A 17,667-nucleotide genomic window follows, 5' to 3' on the forward strand; every position below is an offset into this window, starting at 1 on the left:
TTCTGCGCTACCTTCGTTTTGTAGATCCTCCCACTTTGCGTAGCCCCAAACATCAATTTATTCACATAACTTTCTTTTCACACAGTAGCATTTTAATCCAAGTGTTTAAAGATTTAATGTACTTACCTCGTGGTCCTTTGAGGAAGCGCTGTTCCGCCTTGCTATAGCTGACTGAAGTATCTATCGTGAACTCGGTGATAAATCCTCCTATAATTTGATTGAGCCAGTGATCCACAATGTATGTGATCTTATCTTCCAATGCTTCCAATCTGCGCACAAACTCTGAAGTCCACACAATAGGTTTGTCGAGCCTACACCTTCCCTCACTGTCTGCTAGCTTCGCGATCGACTCGTAAAACTCAGAGGGGAAGGATGCAAAGAAAATTTCATGGATTTCCGTATATAAGTGGCAATATAACCACTCTTCCTTTGATAATCGTGGATTCCTATTTTCCTGCACTGCGAACTCTTTCTGACCAACCACTCTTCAATTCCTTTCTTTGTCAGATTCCAGTGATATGACATCAGACATCTCTATGTATATCCCGGTCTTGGCAACAGAACCATTTTTTGGCTTATTGGGACCTGACCCAGGTTCAGAGTTAAGTCAGCTAAACAAATCTCGGTACTACTTTCCCTTTCGACAACAGTCCGGGGAGCGCAGACTGAGGTCTCACTCGAAGTAGTATGGGAGGGTGCTAGAACGAGGTTTCCACACCCTGGAGATGTTTGAGGAGTTCAACTAGTTCGCGGTTTGACCCTGCATGTAGGTTGCTTTGCGCACTTTCACATACTTCGTAGCCTGATATACTACCTTCGCACAACCCTACCCAGGGGCTTAATGTCTCATTCTGCGTTATTACACAAGATCTTACTGGTATTCAAATGTTAGTTAATTAGCTTTGCCTACTTGAGTGCTTTAAGTATACTTAACAATATAAACCATTCATAGAGGTGCGCACAGTAAATAAACAGTATATTTGCAAATTATATCAATTATTCATTAACCCAAGAACAGATACATAGAATTATCACAAAACTTATATTCATTAATTCCTTCCTCGATTACAGACTTGACTTCGCCATGCGCACTCAGCTGCAGGGGTCTGCGCACTCAGTTGCAGAGTATTAGGCCTCTGCACACTCAGCTGCAGAGCCTTCTCTTACTTTACGACCCAAAATCACCCTTCAACTTGCGACTTAATCAATTAGACTTTTCTCTACTTCTTTATTCTTCTTTTTTACACTTAGAGCCTCACTTTATTTATACAATCCGATGGTCTGCGGACCATGGGTACGTATATCGAGCTGAAATTACATTACAAAACTAGGGTGGTGTTGAAGCCCCGAAAATCGGGTCCACAACAAGGGGGATACCCACCCGGTCCGGACCTTGGTTGGCAGCTCCTTATCCGTTTGGTATAGCGGGTCCGACTGGGGATAATGGGACCAATTTCCCAATTTAAGGGTGTGTGTGTGTATAGAGTTGGATGATGCTGATCTAAGAGTACTTAAAGCTAATTTAGTTCAAACTTCTAAACTAACTCTATGCTATTGTAATCTAATGAGAAACAACACATCTAATCTACGCTAACCCGGGGTGAATTTCTTCTATTATGCGATCTAAAGAGATTTCAAACAATAACTGGTAATAAAGATCATTCAGCTATCATAAGAATAGAAATCAATTAAGATAAACCACTTTGCATAAAAAATTAGGCAAAACAGTTGTGAACAGCATATCGCATAATAAGTTATTCATATATCAAACATAAATAAATGACTCCACCGTACAAAAGCGCCAAATGGTAACTCACACATTCATGCAGTAACATATAAACAACTAAAAACTGTATATCACTTTAAGAATATAAACAGAAACGGTCAAGAGATAAAAGTACCATTTATGACTGGTTCCACTCATAAGCTTCAAGCAACAATGGTTTATCTCTCCTTGCTCTAACATCTACTAAGAGTACAGAAGTGCAACATTAGTAGCAGATATCAAATGCAAACATTAATAAACCTTGATTCATCCATTCATCAAAACCCCCTCCGAGGGTGCAAAAGTGCATGTTCTGAGGACAAGTTTTTTGACAAATTTCTGGACCCTTCTCCAAATGCCTAAGAAGGGTTTAAATACTGCTAACTAATTAACTTAATTACATAAATTTAGGATACGGTTTTAAATGACCGCCCTTCTGCTAAAGCAAAACTATTTCTAAAAATTGAATCTAATTCCTAACCATTTCTGTATTTGCTCCTTAGTGCTGCAAGCATGCAACATTCACCTGGGAAGAGTCGGCTGGTCGCCTTCTGCTTTCGTTTGAGCTATGAAAATAGAAATAACAAGCGCTGGCACCACTTTCTGGTAAACTAGAAGATATTTTCGAGAATCTTCCTCTGGCTGGGTGTATTCACTGCGTGTATACTTGGTAATAACCCAAATTTCTATCAAACTGATTCTGCTTTTGCTATTTCGGTTTCCGGCCTTGCGAATGACTGAATAAGTTAGGGACTTTGCTCTCTGAACAATTTTCTGCATCGAAAACAGCCTCCGTTCTTTGTTCCGGGATTTTCTGGTGCGTTTTCCTTCTTTAACGCCTTTTTTTTTTTGCTTTACCGGGCATAAACTTCAGGATCTTTTGTAAACATGCTGCTTTTGTGCGCTTTTGACTCTGGGCGTTGGATGGCCTATTGACATCAGCATCTGTTGAGTGATACTCTGGAATCTGTGGTCCTGTTGCATGCGGCATCCATTTATGAAGGGATCTCTTCTCTGTTCTCCGAGCATTGACGATTTCCCCTTTTCCTTAGATGTTTCCCACACATTGCTTCATGTTATTTCATGTCTTATAGTTTATGCAAAGGAAAAGAGTAATGATAATAAAGATTGACATGAAAGCTTTAAGCTCTTATGAATGTATAATCATGACACCCATAACTAACTGACTCTTCGAAAAACACAAAACTGTCCTTCTTGAATACTTTGGCGTACATTCATTAATTTCTTTTAAGGCGCGCGCCCAATTTTGGCTTATGGACAGCTTTCCTTGAATACTGCGCCGAGGAAAATTTGCGATGGGTGATTTCTGCGACTCGCATCGCAGCATCGCGGATCGCGTCGTCAAGATGTGTCATCGCAGAAATTCATGATCGCAAATCGCATTCATCGCAAATCGCATTCATCGCAGATCGCAACATCGCGGCATCGCAGATCGCAGCTTACTCATTCAATCATTGTGTGCTACTTACGCGATGTTGCGATATGCGACGTCGCATATTGGTTGTCGGAGATTTCTTAAGCTTTTTCATTTAAGAGCGCTTCATAATGTATGCGATGCGATGAATTTCGCGTCGCTTCTTCACAGTTTATTATGCTCATAAGAAACCGTTTCATTCTCTTCTCGCGATGCGATACAACTTTAGGGAGTTGAAATACAAAAATTTTCATAAAGTGTTTTTTGGATTTTTTATTAAGGGTCCCCATTTGCTTGGTGTTATTGCTAATACCAAACAAAGAGGGGGGTTGTTGGTGGCCACAACAATGGCGATTCACTGGGAAGAACCAGTTATCTCTGCTTTCCTATTGAATTTTAACTTCCAAAGCAGAAAAGTTTTCATAAGTCTAAATTTTGTTATGGACAGATAGAGTACATTATGCCTTATCCCATCAATGATATTTTTCTTCAACCTTTTCCTATTCCAATTGTTTGCTTCCTCAGGCTTTGTTCTTGCACTTACATCAGCTATTACTTGGTCTTTTAAAGATAAAATAAGGTCTTCTCTGTGTGCTGGTTTTTAAAATATGCTCATTTGTCGTAGGTAGAGCCTCTGCTGCCAGCAGGCGTCCATAGCCTCGACAGGGTTACCTGTTACCCAGCAATGATCCTTTATCCTGCTTAAGGCTATTTACAACTTTTCAGAGAAAAACCCATTTTGACACTTTTTTCCTTTTTTATTCTCTAAAGAACAATGTCTTGGTTTGGTGGCCAAATTATGACACAGTCATTCACTTGATTTACACTTTTGCTGAACAAGCTGCCTCGTGATGAGACCTCTTGTCTTTTGATTGCAACAATCTTGAGTCATTGCCCTGTTTTGGTGGACAGTATTGGCAAAGTCAGCAAGTTATAATATCTGTGATCATGATAAGCCAGCTCGTGATGAGACCTCTTATTCTTTGAGATATAGTGTTTTCTCGGATTGTTCCTCTGAATGCTGCGATTTTCTTTAGCAGGGAGGAAGTCATTGTTTTTCCTTAAGAAAGCTCTAGACGACAATAATAGAGTTTGAAAACAGCAGTTTTACAGAGAATATTTATTTTGTTATTGATACCTTTCATTGTGCTGATATAAAACAATTTCTTCGCTAAAGGTTGCTTTCATCAAATTTTTTGAAGTTGAAACTAGTATCATATCTAGGCTAAAGTTACCTCTATCTGTCAATAATAAAGATCAGATTTTTTAAAAATTTTACTACTTGTGCAAGCGAAAAAAATCAAAATCTGATAGAGAATTGGTGTCTTTTTCATGAGCCCCTGTAGTAACCATCTACAACTGGTTTTATTATGGAAAAAGAAAAAGAAAAACTAAAACTATCCTACAAAATAGAAGAGTAATCTTCTATGGAAAATATATTTTAAGGATTTGTCCATTAACAGGCAAAGAATCCCTTCTACCTGCTAAATCCTGCAACACAAACATTGATGGGCCTATGACTTCTACAATCTGAAAAGGACCAAGCCACATCTTCTGAAATTTTGTATGTTTGCCCTTTTCTTCATGAGCCTTATCCCATTTCAAAACTAAATCTCCCACCTGAAAATTTTTTCTGGTCATTATGCTTGAATCAAAAGAGGATTTTATTAGCGCTTGGTGATGAGCATGGGTTTTCTTAGCTTGTTCTCGTTGTTCTTCTAAGCTAATTATTTCCATTTGTCTTAGTTGTATGGAGGAAGTAGATACTTCATCGATGTATTGTACTAAAGACAAAGAGGGGATGACTAAGTGAGTTGGAAGAATCACTTCTTTCCGATAAACTAAATTAAAGGGAGAAGTGCCGATTGAAGCTTTCTTCGTTATTCTATCTACCCATAAAGCATTTACCAAAGCTTTGTGCCATTCTTTTGGTTTTGGTCAACTGTTCTTTTAATAATCCTGATTAGGTTTTTATTTGTTGACTCAGCCAATCCATTACCTTGTAGATAGTAGTTGGCCGAATATTTCAGTTTGAACCCTCTTTTAAGTGCAAACTCAGTCATTGCATTCCCAGAAAAGTATGACACATTATCAAACATTAAAGCTGTTGGCAATCCAAACCTAGTGATTATAAATTGATCTATGAATTCAATGATGTTTTCAGAATTAGCTGTCTTGAGAGGAACTGCTACTACCCATTTAGTAAAATAATCTGTTGCCGTGAGGATGTATCTATGCTGCTTAGAAGAGTGAGGAACGATCTCACCTATTATGTCCAAGCCCCACTGACTGAATGGTTGCTCGATGTTTACCGGCTGTAGTGGCATGGACGGTTTCTTTTGTCTCCCTGCAGTAGTTTGGCAGACTTGGCATTTCCTCACGTAACTGTGTGAGTCTTTGAATGTAGCGTGGGCCAATAATATCCTGTACATAAGATTTTATGTGCAGTAGCGTCTCCAGCATAGTGTTCGCCTGCTGGTCCATCGTGGGGTTCCTGCAAAACCTTTTCGGCTTCAGTTTTCTCAAGACACCTAAGAAGAACAGAATCTTAATTCTTTTTAAATAGAACATCATTTATGAGCTGATATTGTTTAGCTTTCAATCTCAGAGCTCTTTTCTTGGTGTGATCCAGGTGTGATGGAGCATACCCGTTCTTAAGATAATAAATGGTGTCAGCATATAATGATTCTGCATCGTTTAGGCTTACCTCATACATTTGTACCTCTTCAGATGAATTTTCAGGAATTTGCGATGCTCCAGCCAAGATTTTGCAGAAGCCTTGACCTCTCACAATGCTTGCTGGTTTGATCTCAAGGTCATATTCTTGTAAAGCAGTGATCCAATTTGCTCTTTTTTCACCCACATCCTTCTGTATTAGAAGATTTCTTACCGCTGGAAACGGTACTATGACCTTAGTATGGGTTTTAAGTAAGAAAGGTCTGAAATATTTGACCGCTTTGAAAACAGCATATGCCTATTTCTCCACGTTTGAATAGTTGAGTTCAGCACCTTGTAAATTCAAGCTAAAAAATGCGATTGGAGCTTCCGCTTTCTCTTGATTTGCTTGAGTTAGAATCGCGACATATGATTTCTCTGAGGCAAATGTGTATAAGATAAAAGATTCTGAAAAATTCGGGGTTGCTAAAGATGGAGCGTTAATGATAGCTTGTTTGATCAAGTTGAATGCTTCATGCTCATCTTGACCCCATTTAAAATTTGAATTCTTTTTAATCATGGTTTGCAAAGGAGAAACAATTCGTGAAAAATCAGGGACAAATCTCTTCACAAAATTGATTTGACCAAGGAAAGATTGTATGGCTTTTTTATTATGAGGTAGGGATATTTCAGAAATTTCTTTGATTCTGTCAGGCTCAATGTGAATACCAGATTTTGACACTATGAATCCTAGAAGTTTTCCTTCACTTAATGTGAAAAACGATTTCTTTGGGTTAAGTGAAATCCCATACCTTAAACATCATTGAACGATTTGTTTTAAGTCTTTGAGATGGTTGCTTTGCTTCTTGGAGTACACTGTTATATCATCCAAATAAATTACTACAGATTTATTGACTAAACCCTTGAATGTGATGTCCATGGCTCTCTGAAATGTAGCGCCGACATTGATCAAACCAAATGGCATCTTCCGATATGCGTATGTGCCCCATTTAGTTCGAAATGTGGTTTTTAACTGATCATCGGGATGTACCAGCACTTGATTGTATCCTGAAAATCCATCCAAAAAAGACATTAGTTCTGAGCTTGCTACTGCCTGTAATATCTACTCCATAGGTGGGAGGGGAAAATTATATTTTTGACAGGCTTTGTTGAGATTCCGAAAATAGATGCAGATTCTAATATCTCCATTTTTCTTTCTAACGGGTACCATATTGGAGACCCATTTGGAATGTCTGACGAGGAAAATTATTCTGGCTTTTAATAACTTATTTAGCTTAGTTTTTATCTGATTTTCTAAATTGGGGTGGATTTTTCTGAGTTTCTGTTGGACAGGTTTTTTGTTATCAATCATAGGGATAGTATGTTGAATGATAGAAGTGTCGTATGTCTTCAGCTCATCGTAATTCCAGGCAAAAACATTTTTGTATTGTCTCAAAAGACGAATATACGCTAGTTTTTCTTCAGGGGCTAGGCCGTGGCCTAGATTAACGTTTTGTGGTTTATCATCGGTTCCTAGGTTTACTAATTCATAGTTCAGAGTTGAACTGTAAAGCTTAGAATTGGTAGACCTTTTAAACCGACTTTTCAAATCGTATAAGTCTTCCAACTTAACCACCGATTTAGGTATAGCATTATCAGTGCTATCTTGTTGTATTTGTCGATCGTGATGGTCTTCGTCAATTATCTGATTGGAGTAGGATCCTTCAGAAGTGAGGAAATTTACAATATCAGGATCGTCATTGAATACTCTCCAATTTGTAATGTTGTCAGGGATGGACGGTCTAAAGATTAATTCTATTGAGAATCTATCCGGACTAAAATCTTCGGAGGGGATAAGTCTGGAGGCTACGTTAGCTAAAAGGTCTGCGCTCGCGTTTTGGAGTCTTGGGATTGACGAAATATTGAATGCTATGAAATGCTCAGTCAGATCTTGTACTAAAGATTGATAGTGTTTCAAATGACCTGATAGGCAATGTATGGTGTTACGTACCTGTTTGACGACAATCTCAGAGTCTCCGAAAACTTGAAGATACTTGACGTTCAGCCCGATTGCTTTGTATAGGCCTTGCACCAAGGCCTCATATTCCGCTGTATTGTTTGTGCAATCGAATTCAAGTCTACGCGTAAGCATGGTCTTATTTCCTTCTGGACTAATCAGAACGTATCCTGCTCCTGCTCCTTCGTTAGATTTAGAGCCATCAAAATATAATTTCCAAAACAAAGATGTATTTACAGGTTTGTCTACAAAATTAACACACTTTGAATTATCAGTTTGGGAAAAAATTTCGACTTGGGACAAAACTGAATTTTCTAAGGTGATGTATGAGCATTGAAAATGCCGAGGAAAGAATCTACCGAGTAATTGCCTATGATACTGTTGTTATATGCTATTGCTTCATTTTCTCCCTCCAATTCCGTCACTATGTACTTCTGGTGTAACTCTCGTTCAACCTTTATTTGATTTGGTTTACCATTGTAGGGTAACCACATGTGCGACCAGTCGGTTGAGAAGTATCCATGGAGTTTTTCGGACCAATCCCTGCTAAGAATCAAGCCATAGAATTCTGGGATATCAGCTACTAGAATGTCAATAACCTGACATACCTTTGGGTTAGACGACAATCTTATGGTCACTTGATTAAGTTCACCAATCACTTCGACTTGAGATCGATCAAGCTGAAATATGCGCACTGCGGATTTTTGTGGTTGAACATTCAACTTGGAACATGTTGATCTGGGTAAAATATTCGTTGAAGCACCAGAATCTACCAAACAATTGTGCACATTTTTATTGAAATTTTCATAAGTGAGAAGAAAAGGGGGAGTGTGAGACCTTGATCTTCCTCCAATCAAGGCGATGTCATTTGGATCAATCTTATTGATCGTGTTGGTTGGAGGTCTTCCCATGTTGTGGGAAGCTACAGCTGTAGGCAAAGATGTAGTAGGCACGACATGTAATTCTTTCGTCATTATCTTCTGTTGATGTTTCAATTTGCTCAATTCATAAAGAGTGATATTAGCCCTAATCTTTTTCATGTCATCAATAATATTGTATTCCATTTCATCCGACACTATCAGTGTTCTTGATGGAGGTGTTTGATCTGGTTGGACTAGGCTAGATTGAGTCGCTTTAGCAGTCGTTTTCTTTGTTGCGACTTTATCTTTTGCTGCAGGGCTTGCGCCCTTCTGCTTAGGGGTAGTTTGGGGAGGATCAAGTTGATTTTTGCTTCGTGTGCTAACCGGAAATGCTTCTTGATCTTCTTCTTGTGGGAGGATGAAATCCCACATTCCTTGTAGTTCCACAACTTCTTCATCATCGGTCTGCCCTTTAGTGGTACTCTCTTCTTCTTCCTCTTCTTCGGATTCAACATTTGAGATAGCGTTGGGTGGTTTCACATCCATTGAAGGGCCTCTTTTAAGAGCTCTGTAGGGCTTTTTTGAAGAATTTTCTGCTACTTGTTTTTTTATGTCAATCATCTCATTGGACATGGTCTTAAATACTTTTTGCAGTCCTTCCAAATCGAAAGGATCTTTCGTTTGTTTCTTCTTGGGGTCTTCCTTGAAGGTGATTTTTTTAGATTTGCGTTCCTCTATCGCAGATCTCTTTTCCAGGGCTACTACGCATTTCTCTACTGCTATCGCCTCTGTCAGGTTTTCAACTAAGGTTGTTTTATTTTCCCTATCCATGAAGATTGCTAAGTTTGATGGTAAGGCTGTAATATACCATTCACATCGTACTTCTTCGCTGGGTTGGGAAGCAGTGGGAATTTTGTTGAGGATTTTATTAAACCGTAAATTGAAATCTTCGATGGGTTCTCTAGCCTCGGCTTTAAGATTGGATAGGTCATTGATTAACGTTGCCGTTGATCTGTCATCACCAAACTTGGTAAGGAATTGACTTTGAAAAATGTCCCAACTTGTGATAGACCCGGAAGGTAATGAAAAGTACCATGACCCGGCTGTTCCTTGCATTGTATAGGGAAAAAGCCGGACAACAACATCCTCGTTGGTAACTCCGTTGAGATTGACAGAAAGCATGAAATTGTTAATGTGCTCTTCAGCTAGCATGCTTGCTTCTGGATTGAATTTGGGTAGCCATTTCTCAGGATGGGCCGGTATTTGGCTCAGGGGTGGAGGCATTAAAACTGCCCCAGGATTGTTCCATGGAGATAGGGCCATCGTTGAGCTGCTAGTAAATGAAAGTGCAGAGGATGATCCCTGAGGCTGGGAAGATGAAGATATTATGATCGTAGATGATTGAAGAAGAGGGGTTATGGAAGATGGATGAGTGGTTTGGAATGAAGATGTGGGTGGCTGACTTCGCGGTGAGGGAGTTGAAATGGACGATGTAGATGAAAGAGTCTCACTGTCAGACTCTTGTGGTGCTTTCCTTGCTCTTTTCCTGGTGGGGAGAGGGAATTCAGTTGGCTGGATGCCAAAATTTTCACTCTTTAATCTGGTCAGGGGATGAGCAAGATTGTACTGCGAAGTCATGCTGCTTTGAGATTTATCAAACCTTTGTGTAGAAATAGAAAATCCCTGGAGTTTGCGAATCAGAGTTTGAACTTCAGGGGGTTCAATGGTAGATTGGTCTGAAATATTAGGGTATGTAACAGCGGTTAATACTCGAGCGACTTCTGACTCTGGATTTAAATGTACTGGGGAAGTCGGGGGAGTTGATGAGGGCGATTTACTCTCAGAATGGTATTTAGATTTTGATTTAGGTGCCATTCATAGTTCGGGCCCTCCTTCTAGCACCAAATATGTTGAAGCCCCGAAAATCGGGTCGACAACAAGGGGGATACCCACCCGGTCCGGACCTTGGTTGGCAGCTCCTTATCCGTTTGGTATAGCGGGTCCGACTGGGGATAATGGGACCAGTTTCCCAATTTAAGGGTGTGTGTGTCTGTAGAGTTGGATGATGCTGATCTAAGAGTACTTAAAGCTAATTTAATTCAAACTTCTAAACTAACTCTATGCTATTGTAATCTAATGAGAAACAACACATCTAATCTACGCTAACCCGGGGTGAATTTCTTCTATTATGCGATCTAAAGAGATTTCAAACAATAACTGGTAATAAAGATCATTCAGCTATCATAAGAATAGAAATCAATTAAGATAAACCACTTTGCATAAAAATTTAGGCAAAACAGTTGTGAACAACATATCGCATAATAAGTTATTCATATATCAAACATAAATAAATGACTCCACTGTACAAAAGTGCCAAATGGTAACTCACACATTCATGCAGTAACATATAAACAACTAAAAACTGTATATCACTTTAAGAATATAAACAGAAACGGTCAAGAGATAAAAGTACCATTTATGACTGGTTCCACTCATAAGCTTCAAGCAACAATGGTTTATCTCTCCTTGCTCTAACATCTACTAAGAGTATAGAAGTGCAACATCAGTAGCAAATATCAAATGCAAACATTAATAAACCTTGATCCATCCATTCATCAAAACCCCCTCCGAGGGTGCAAAAGTGCATGTTCTGAGGACAAGTTTTTTGACAAATTTCTGGACCCTTCTCCAAATGCCTGAGAAGGGTTTAAATACTACTAACTAATTAACTTAATTACATAAATTTAGGATACGGTTTTAAATGACCGCCCTTCTACTAAAGCAAAACTATTTCTAAAAATTGAATCTAATTCCTAACCATTTCTGTATTTGCTCCTTAGTGCTGCAAGCATGCAACATTCGCCTGGGAAGAGTCGGCTGGTCGCCTTCTGCTTTTGTTTGAGCTATGAAAATAGAAATAACAAGCGCTGGCACCACTTTCTGGTAAACTAGAAGATATTTTCGAGAATCTTTCTCTGGCTGGGTGTATTCACTGCGTGTATACTTGGTAATAACCCAAATTTCTCTCAAACTGATTCTGCTTTTGCTATTTCGATTTCCAGCCTTGCGAATGACTGAAAAAGTTAGCAACTTTGCTCTCTGAACAATTTTCTGCATCGAAAACTACCTCCGTTCTTTGTTCCGAGCTTTTCTGGTGCGTTTTCCTTCTTTAGCGCCTTTTTTCTTTTTGCTTTACCAGGCATAAGCTTCAGGATCTTTTGTAAACATGTTGCTTTTGTGCGCTTTTGACTCTGGGCGTTGGATGGCCTATTGACATCAGCATCTGTTGAGTGATACTCTGGAATCTGTGGTCCTGTTACATGCGGCATCCGTTTATGAAGGGATCTCTTCTCTGTTCTCCGAGCATTGACGCTTTCCCCTTTTCCTTAGATGTTTCCTACACATTGCTTCATGTTATTTCCTGTCTTATAGTTTACGCAAAGGAAAAGAGTAATGATAATAAAGATTGACATGAAATATTTAAGCTCTTATGAATGTATAATCATGACACCCATAACTAACTAACTCTTCGAAAAACACAAAACTGTCCTTCTTGAATATTTTGGCGTACATTCATTAATTTCTTTTAAGGCGCGCGCCCAATTTTGGTTTACGAACAACTTTCCTTGAATACTGCGCCGAGGAAAATTTGCGATGGGTGATTTCTGCGACTCGCATCGCAGCATCGCGGATCGCATCGTCAAGATGTGTCATCGCAGAAATTCATGATCGCATTTATCGCAAATCGCATTCATCGTAAATCGCATTCATCGCAGATCGCAGCATCGCGGCATCGCAGATCGCAGCTTAGTCATTCAATCATTCTGTGCTGCTTACGCGATGTTGCGATATGCGATGTCGCATATCGGCCGTCGGAGATTTCTTAAGCTTTCTCATTTAAGAGCGCTTCATAATGTATGCGATGCGATGAATTTCGCGTCGCTTCTTCGCAAATTATTATGCTCATAAGAAAACGTTTCATTCTCTTCTTGATATGCGATACAGCTTTAAGGAGTTGAAATACAAAAATCTTCATAAAATGTTTTTTGGATTTTTTATTAAGGGTCCCCATTTGCTTGGTGTTATTGCTAATACCAAACAAAGAGGGGGGTTGTTGGTGGCCACAACAGGTGGACAACCCTGTAACTCTATCATACTTTCACACCCCGTGCCCACAATTCGCAGAGCTTTACAACAAGATTGCGTCAAATCTTGGGCTTTGAGCCCCAAAGCATGCCTTGGGGGGATTCCATGCCCAAATACATGGGGTGGGATTGTCTGGTTATCCATGTGGGGAGGGGGGGAAGGGAAATCTGATTCTTGTCTCAAGGTAGCTAGGTCTTGGGGTAGAAGGAGAATGCTGGGTCAAATTGATGTTGCCAGCAGCATCATCCTGAGTGGTTTTAATTGTGTCTGTGTGAAGAACTTCTTCAGGCAGTTAAGGATGGTTATGTGGATTGAGAATGAAGGATTCAAAGAAAATTGTGGGAGGACCGACACGTTATCTGACCCTGCTACCTCCTTCAGCCCGATGGTCTCGTTGCAAACCCTTAATATAGTTTCAATGGAAGAAATGGAACGGGCTGGTAGAAGAGGGTGCAGTAACTGGCCCTGAAACCAAGGAGGGGAGAATGTCCAAATTGGGCTTTGGCTCAGCTCCTCTGAGGGGATTGTCTAGTGAAGGGTAGGACTTTGGCGGCTCAGGGATAGAACTATAGTTTGGTGGGAAAGGGAGAAGTATTGTCTTTCCCTCTTAGGTGGCGATACCTAGGAAGGACATAATTTTGGGAGACTGGTTTGCATGGTCATTAGCATAGAATGTTAGAGGTGCAGCGTGGTCTTGCGGGAGTTAGAAAGAGGGGAAATTTAACTGCTCATGGGAAGAAACCAAGAAGATGGTGTTGTCACTATCTTTCAAAACCTTGAGGGAAGCATGTGGAACCTGTGTGTCGACTGGGGTAAAAACAGTAAAGAGGGCACAATGTAGATGAATGAGACTGCTCCTGAGCAGTGTCATCTAGAATTGGGGAAGCATGCTGGGAATCCTAAAAGGAACAAGGCCAATTCTTAGGCGGAGTATAAAAGCAAGAATATAAGGTATTATGTCAAAACCAAGACGAAATTACAAAGCATAGATTACTATGTGTTCACTCTGGAAAATTTGATTCCAGTTCATAATGTTTTAATTTTGGTTTCTGTCATAGGTAGCTTAAAAAACAGTGTGCAGAAGACCCTGATGGCATGACACTTGAACCACGCCAGTGAGTACCATGCCTCGGTCCAGGTGTATTGCTCAGAAAAGAAAGAAAAATGTAGTGGGAAGAGTTTGATGGCGAAGGAAGGCAACCAACAAGGAAGGAAAGGAAACAAAAGACTAGGAAAGACAGAGAAAAAGATGAAAGGTCTGGAACCGACTACAAGAAAATATCTAAGGAAAAGAGGAAGGAAAAGAGGAAAGGAAAGTATGCAGAACCTCGTCGATGAATGCTACATAGGAATCCCAGATGATGTGAAATTTGTCATCTCTAAATGGTAAAGAGAACTAAATGCTAACATCGAAAATGAAGAGATTCAGGCAGAGGAATGGGAGACAATAGTCAAAGATCTAGGTAATACCAGAGGCCACCATACTTTGTTTCGGCAGACCATCTAGCAGTGTTGGGTTATGAAAAACATCCTAGCTCGAGCTATGACCACTTATAAGGAAATAAAAGATCTGGAAGAGGGTAGAATAAAATAACCAAGTCTAAAGGATCTTTAGAGGGAGATACAGTCTGTCCAAATGCAGTTGTAGCAAAACAACCTCTGCCTAAATAGGGTCGAACAAAATCTCCAGAATATGATGTGAAGCGAAGTTCCGGGGTCGAGCATGAAAGCCCCGACCCCAGTTGATCCTTCAGATGAATGAAGCAGTCCTGCTAGTTAATTTTTGTTTTGATGACAATTAGCATTTACTTTTTCAGCATCAAACATAGAGAAGATAGAGTCGCCAATGTAGCATGGATGATTAGATTAACTTTGTTTAAATTTTGGACAATGTTTAATGCAGACAGGTGGCCAACAGACCTAGTTTCCTCGGGGAAGTTTGATGCCACCTGTAGTTTTGTTGAAACCAAACTTAATATTATGAAATATGAATAGAAACGGGGATCTACCAAGCTTACACAAAAAAAATATATGGCTAAATTAGATATTAAATTGATATATGAGATTTTTTCATTTAAAACTTATAAAGGTATATATATTTTAATCCTCTTTGAATTTGAACCTATATGATTAATTTGAAATTGGTCAAGATAGGGATTGTCTACCTTTTGTCATCCAGATTTGACATGTTTTCGTCTATTGTTTTGACATCCGTTTTGTCTAATTTATCCTTTTAATTAAATGAATTAATTAAAAAATTGTTATATGAAATTAGTTATGGTTTTTTGGGCATGTAGTATTGATAAGCCATAGTAAGGGTCCATGTTATTATAATAAAGCCTATTTACAAATTAAGAATCTCCACAATAAAGTAGGGATACATATATCTATTATTTTTTAATATCTAAATTAAATTATGTTTGTTACGTATCTATTTTTAATGTTTTTGAAAAGGAATAATAATAATAATAATAATAAATAATAATAATAATAATAATAATAATAATGATGATAATTTAATTTTAAGATTATGGCTATATTATATATTATATTGATATATGCGATTTTTTCATTCAAAGTTTATAAAGGTATATATATTTTAATCCTCTTTGAATTTGAACCTATAAAAATTTATGAAAGAAACACATACTCTTAACCATTGTTTATATATATATATATATATATATATATATATATATATATATATATATATATATCTATATATATATATATTAAATTTCTCTCCTTTATAATTATATTTATATTTTTCCAATATGAAATTGAGATTTATAATTTCTCCATTTCACACATAGAACAAATATATGTAAAGTAAACAATTCAATAATGTGAAAAATTTCCGAACTATAAATGCATATCATATACTTAGTAGGTTCTCATTCAAATCGAGAGTGAGGAGTGTTTACTTATCGTTTGAAATTAAAAAAGGGGAAAATGTTTGCTCATTCATTATTAAAGAAAAGTAAGACATAACAACAAAATTATTAACAATGTTAACATTCAAGTGATGGAAAAAACATCAAATCAATTAAATAACTCACTTTCATTTAAGCTAAATATTTCCATTTAAAAATATATCTTATAATTATTTAATTTTTGAATATAATTACTTTTTGTATATTAAAAATAAAAAATTAATATATTCATCTTTAGGATGTGGTTATGGAGATTCTTGTTAAAAATCCATGATGCCTATGATATAGTGGGGAACAAACACCTTAAATTAAATTTGATTTAAACAAACCATTTTTGGATGACATTTTACATTATTCTTGCTGCTAGCATATTAATAAATATGATAAGATTTACATTAAATTATGCACTTTTAAAGATTTCCTTTCAATGTTTAAGGGATCTTTTTAGGTAAAATGATATAAATTGTTTAATTGGAAAATTAAATGGGCTTAATTTTCATTGTTTTCAACCAGTTTACAACTAGATCATAACCTAAGAAATTTTTTATAAAATAGAAAATATCTATAAAAAATTCAAGTTTGTATCGAAAATCCGGCTTTGGGGATTCTTAAGATAACTCCCACATAAGATTTCTTTAACTAATTATGATAAAGTCCCACCTTAAATCATATTCAACCTGAGACATTATTAGGTATTTTTTTGTTTAGGAATGGTCATCCTTGACATAAAGACTTATCTATGGTTAACTTACATGGTGACCCATTATTGTGTGACCTTCACGAGCAATGCAAAAGCAACTATAATTACTTCTACAAATATTATAAAGAAAGAAAGAAAACTTTAATGTCAACAAGGCTAAAGATAGCCTATGAGACCTTTTTAGAGTGCAAAACTTGAGAAAAAGTATGCGCCTCAAGAGATTTAATCCTCTTCAAAATGGATCTATATTGGTTCTATATATGCATATAGCATGTGTTCCTCTCCATTCTTAAAACCATATTTTAAAATCGATAAATGGATACAATGCCTTGATAGTTTACTTGGACACTTGGATTGTGTAAATTACACCACATAAATTTGCAATTCCAACAAATCCTTGCTAGAAAAAATTTAAATTCAAATTTAAAACTAGAATTAGTGGCTCCAAATTAATTTAATTTAAATTTTTTAAAAGGAGATAGTTAAAATTATAAAACAAACCCCCTTATTTATGTTGATTGCAGAATATCGTGGAAAATATAGGTCACTCGAGTGGAAAATACTCTTTATTTAATCACATTATCAACACACATTGACTTTATTCATTTCCTCTGTGGAATTACATTTTTTGTGTACCAGGACCTGTGGCAATGTTTCTCCTCATTATCTTGCATGTTATAGCATTGTTATAATATGTGTATAAGATTTTGATATAGTGGTATGATTGGAAAAAAATGATTTAGCCAGGTGGTTCAATAAAATATGTTAGATAGACATCAACACAAGTGTGAGACTATTGCAAACCTCAACACATTTCCTCCCCTCCATCCTCCACCGTTTAGGCTGTTATCTTTCCTTCACTATAAAATTTTGACAGTAACATCATAAGCATGTTCAATTCCTTTAGTGTATCTTTGCACCTTTAGGGGAAATTGCTAGTTTGAATCTCTTCAATATACAGTAATTTGTAAGCTAAGAAAATAATTTATTCAATTTTTAAAATAAATAAATTTGAAAATGAAAACATTTTTATTTTAGAATATTCAAATTAAAATTAACAATATTCATTTTTATAAATAAAATTTAAAAATATAAATATTATTGAAATAAATAAGAAAATATATTAGTGGCTCAAAATCGAGTGATATCTAGCACG

The sequence above is a fragment of the Pinus tabuliformis genome, chromosome J, assembly GCF_031772625.1.
Source record: "Pinus tabuliformis cultivar Carrire ecotype Pingquan chromosome J, CPIR1, whole genome shotgun sequence".
NCBI classification, from domain to species: domain Eukaryota; kingdom Viridiplantae; phylum Streptophyta; class Pinopsida; order Pinales; family Pinaceae; genus Pinus; species Pinus tabuliformis.